A 5000-nucleotide genomic window follows, 5' to 3' on the forward strand; every position below is an offset into this window, starting at 1 on the left:
GAGCCCCTCCTGTCCTCGTGCCCGGCCTGGCAGTGAGGGAGGCGGGGCGGCGAGTGCGGCCGAACCTCAGCCGCCTCCCTGCTGCCTCCATCAGACGCACCTTCAGGCAGGAAAGCAGGTGAGTGCACACTGCCCCCTGCTGCCCCCTGCTGCCCCCTGCTGCCCCCTGCTGCCCCCTGCTGGCCCCTGCTGGCCCCTGCTGCCCCCTGCTGCCCCCTGCAGCCCCCTGCTGCCCCCTGCTGGCCCCTGCTGCCCCCTGCTGCCCCCTGCTGCCCCCTGCAGCTCTGTGCACAGTGCACACCTGCACTGAGGCTGTGTGCTCTGCCACTCTGTCAGCAGCTCACTCACAGTGCACAGTGTGGACTTATGGCACAGAAGATTTGTTCACAGGTCCAGTATCCCATCCCACTTCTGTTGTTGCAGAGCTGAGAGTTGAGCCCCCGGCGGAGGCGGCGGGCTGCTGTTCGAGGAGCAGGGGGGACACAGTCAGCGTGGCCGGGGCCGGGGCAGGGTTTTGAAACTGTGGAGGTCCAAATGATGTGAGCGTTCAAAGTGCACAAGCTAAAGAAAATTTGACCACTTATTTATGAATAAAACACATAAATAGTGTTTTAAATTATACTTTCAGATCACATAATGCTGTAGACTGGATCTTTGATTAACTATTAACATAGTATGAAACATGTAGTGTGTGACTGTCCATAATAAACTTCCAATAAGCCATGCCAGTGTATTTCTCATTCCACACATTGTGTTACATCAAATGCTTTAGATGGCTTTTTAAAATGGGTTTGATTCAAGCAATTAATTTTTTTTTACTTAAGAACTTTAATTTATGGACAATGATCTGCATTACAGACAAGCTTTTCACAATAAAAGGTTGCTTGTGTTATTTTACATTGTAAAATACTACGGTAGTAAACTTGACTATTGGTGCAATTTCACATTGGCCACTTAAGACCTGTTTATTGACATGAGTAAAATTCACATAGAATAAAAAAACATTACAAAGAAAAGAAAAATATGAGTTTAGTTAGCTTGACAGAAAAAACAAGTAAACATGTTTAAGGACTTGACAGGAAACAGACAACCTGCAGAAGTTATCAGCTGAAACTCTGCTGTTTCTGTTCCAACGTGAGCAACAAACCAGTGGGGTCAAACACCAACCAGTGACCCACTGATATTGGTTTTTGCTGATATTGCCAATACAGATATTTAGAGAACCATCACACCTGAGGGGCACATGCCAAAATGGTTCCACTGGAGTCCACATGTACCAAAATCCACTGGACGGAACACATTTTTCATATCAGCCCAGTGAGCTTAGGCATCGGCCGCTAACGATTTCCTGGAAAACATGGAAAACAAGTTAGCTACACTTAATAAAGACTATACATAGCCTGTGTTTACAGTCTGAATACAACCAATATCAATCCAGAACATCTCACAATATACAGTATTTGGAGCTGAAATTATGTACAATTGACTTGAATACTGTTTACTGGAATCAAAACGCACCCAGCATAAAAAAAAAAAGTGATCAGTAACATCCTGACTTACCACCTGAGCCAAAGTCCAAAGAATAATGATATAATACAGGCTATTGTAGCTAGCGGCACATGAAAAAGTGCAAAAATAGTTCACTGTACAAAAATAGTTCACTAATAACGGTTTCATTAACAATTTTGTTTGAGAGGCTTGTTAATGTTGAGTAGCATTTCAGTTACCATTTCTTGAAGTATAGTAGCCATCTAGGACACAGTTTCTGTTTCAAACATGCAGTGTGCTGCTCAGTGTGCCAATCGCACATGCAGTGCTGCTCCAAAATTGTCACAGACCATAAAGTAAGTAGCTATGTGTTAAAAAGCCATGGTTGCTCTTTGGTGGACGTGAGGGGAATGGGCAGCTAGCCTAAAAAGTACCATGTGTAAAAAGACCATGTTGTTGCTTGGAGATATGTCGCTTTCCTGGCGCTCTGACATCTGCTTCTAGGAGACTGCAGAAGATTTCTGATGGAGAGAGGACAAAGCATGGAAAAGGGTGAAGAGGAGGTCATATTACAGTTTTTTTTTAATTGCTAAAACACATTTCACAAAACTTTCCTCCATTTTCCCAAAACTCTAAACACAGCACATTTTTCTAAAGCTACATACACAAAACCACACCTTCTCTTTTCAAAACTCAAACTTTCACCCCAAAACAGCTGCTCAAAGCCTGCAAAAATTTAAACACTATACACATCATTACACACTACAACAAAACAAGTGAAAACACAATGTTCAGTGGGTGAGAATGTTCTTTTTACGTTTTTTCACAACTGCCAAAGCACATTTTTAGAAACCTTACAGTATCTGTTCTCAAAATATATCACTGTAGGGTATTGGGCATTCATAGATTTGTGTGTTTCATATGAACAGTATGTAAATCTACAGAAAATACAGTATGTACATTATTGTACTGTATCACAACTCAATGCAAACACTACAGAGAATCCATTACACACAACAATACTCATTGAAAACACAATGTTCAGGGTGTGATGTTTTTTTTTTTATTATTATTATTTATGGAACTATACCACACACACACACACCACAATCATTGTGCGGCATCATCAGCGCTGCAAAGCAGTTTTCTATTACCGTATTCATCTGAATATAGGACGATATTTTTTCCATTGAAAATGCCCTGAAAAAACGCCCTTGTCTAATATTGGGGGTCTAAGCAAATACACATGTATTGTAGCCTACTTCCATAATTATGTAAACCAGTAGGTAGGCTCGCCTGATGCCGTGATTACCGGCGAATGGCCGCATTGCGCAGTCACTAATCAACCATGTTGTCAGTGTCAGTGTCTGTTGTGCTGCTGCAGCTGCTTATGAACAAAAGTTGATTTATAATGAAAGGTAGTCTACATATGGCAGTCTGTGTGCGCCGCTCACCCGTCAGATCCGGCAGACCTGACCAGGTGAGCGCAGCACCGGTCGGCATTAGGTCGGTGCCACGCCCGGCCCGATTGATACCGACTGGTGTTGCGGCCAGCACGCCTGATGGCGGCCGGTGGCTTTTTTATGCAAACAAGATTTTGTCCATATAAATAGTATTTTTCCAAAAAAGGTATTTGTGCAGCCATCGAGTCCAACTGGAATATCCTCTGTGAAAATGTGAAAGTGTTTTCAGGTGTTCAGATCAACAGTCAATACACTAGCACAGTATTGTACAGTAGTACTGTAGGCCACTGAGCAACACAATATGTGCACCCACTGTACTGTGAACTGTGTACATGTACATGTACATGTGTACGTTTGGAACCTTCAGCAAACTGTGCACACTGAACTGGCTTATATAGGTGTGGTCACATCATTTGCAACAAGTGTCTTCAATTTTGAGTTGTTATGTTTAATGAATGAAGCCAGGTGTGTTCATTGTGTTCAAATTTTGCTGACTGTGGCAAGCATTTTGCATCACATGAGCTTTAATTTGAGAATGTGAGCAGAGTTTTTTGCAACTTGTGTTTTAGCAAGACAAAATGTGTTTAGATTTATGAGAAAAAGAGGATTGCATTTTGTGAATTGTGTCTTCATGTGAAATGTGTTTATGGTTTTGGCAAATGGAGGCTAGTTTTATAAAATGTGTTTAGAGAACTGGTCATTTGGTTTAGAGAATTGGGTTTTGTGTTTTAGCAATTTAAAAAAACTGTAATGGGGGCACAGAGACCCACTGGCGTTGCTCAATTTTCTGTGGCCCCCCTCTGCGGAGTCCAACCATGAGGCCCCTCCCACAAACCAACATAGCCTACCGATCTTGGATAAAACAAGTAGCCTAACCCTAGACTACATTTCAAGACAGGACAGCGTGAAACATTAAAACCATATAAAACAGACAATGAGGTAAAACAGGCCTACATACCATAGGCTACAGTGAGGGTGAAACTGGAACAAGTAGAAATAATGACCCAGGTGCTGAATGTTGATTTTCATTTGGGATAGTGGGAGATGAACAATCTGGTAGGAGGTGCTGCAGTCTGGCTACATGAGAGAGGGAGATAACAAGGCCTAGCAGTGACTCAGTCGTGTATTAAACTGATAAGAACAGATTTTTTTTACCAGGTCGATGCGTGGAGTGGAGGGAGCAAGCCCCTATTCCATCTCCCTGTTCCAAAAATCAATTAAATATATGGTCCCTGGCTGGGGGACTATCAGATATCAAACTGATAAGAACAGATACTACACTTGATCTTAGACAAAAAGGCAGTGCAAAGACCATACATGGGGCTTTGGTGCTATCTGGTGAGAGATTGCTTATTTGCTCTGCCTCGTTCAAGCTTCCTTGGCTGCAGTAGTTACAGTTTTTTTCGATTGCTAAAACACAAAAAGCAAAAATTAGGCACAGTTTTCACAACCTTTACTTCTGTCCCCAATCACTTTACTCAGTTTGTTACTACTTTAGATTTCCTTATCATATTAGAACTCTGACTTTCCTTCTTTACACTCTGATGTCAATTTCACATCACCTTGTTGTCAAAACACAACACACAATTTTTCAGGTTTGCACATACTTCTCACATAAAATCTCAAAGCATCAATCGACAACACACAAATATTCAAATCTCTAAACTTCTGGGTCTGGCGAGCAATTTGCAATCAAGGACTGCAGCATTAAAGGAGGCTTGACCCTCTGTTTTGTTTGATGAGCAATGAGAGACAGAGACAACAGTCAGAGAAGGAGAGGGGTTACGAATGAGAGGAGGAGGAGGACGAGGAGGAATAGGAAGAGGAGGAAGGGGTGGAAGAGGAGGAAGAGGAGGAGGAGGAAGAGGTGGAAGAGGAGGAAGAGGAGGAGGAGGAGACGGAGAGGAGGAGGGAGAGGAGGGGGAAGAGGAAGAGGAGGAAGAGGAGGAGGAGGAAGAGGTGGAAGAGGAGGAAGAGGAGGAGGAGGACGAGGAGGAATAGGAAGAGGTGGAAGAGGAGGAGGAGGACGAGGAGGAATAGGAAGAGGAG

At 43.1% G+C, this 5000-nt stretch overlaps 1 non-coding gene across 1 annotated transcript; it reads right to left on the minus strand.

The window, feature by feature from the left end:
- Positions 1–4072: 4072 nt before the first annotated feature.
- LOC115355655 (U2 spliceosomal RNA) lies at positions 4073–4266 on the minus strand. The gene has a single exon (XR_003927894.1). It is a non-coding gene; the product is annotated as a U2 spliceosomal RNA (small nuclear RNA).
- Between the last annotated feature and the right edge of the window lie 734 nt (positions 4267–5000).

This window comes from Myripristis murdjan, chromosome 23 (genome assembly GCF_902150065.1).
Source record: "Myripristis murdjan chromosome 23, fMyrMur1.1, whole genome shotgun sequence".
Lineage (NCBI taxonomy): Eukaryota > Metazoa > Chordata > Actinopteri > Holocentriformes > Holocentridae > Myripristis > Myripristis murdjan.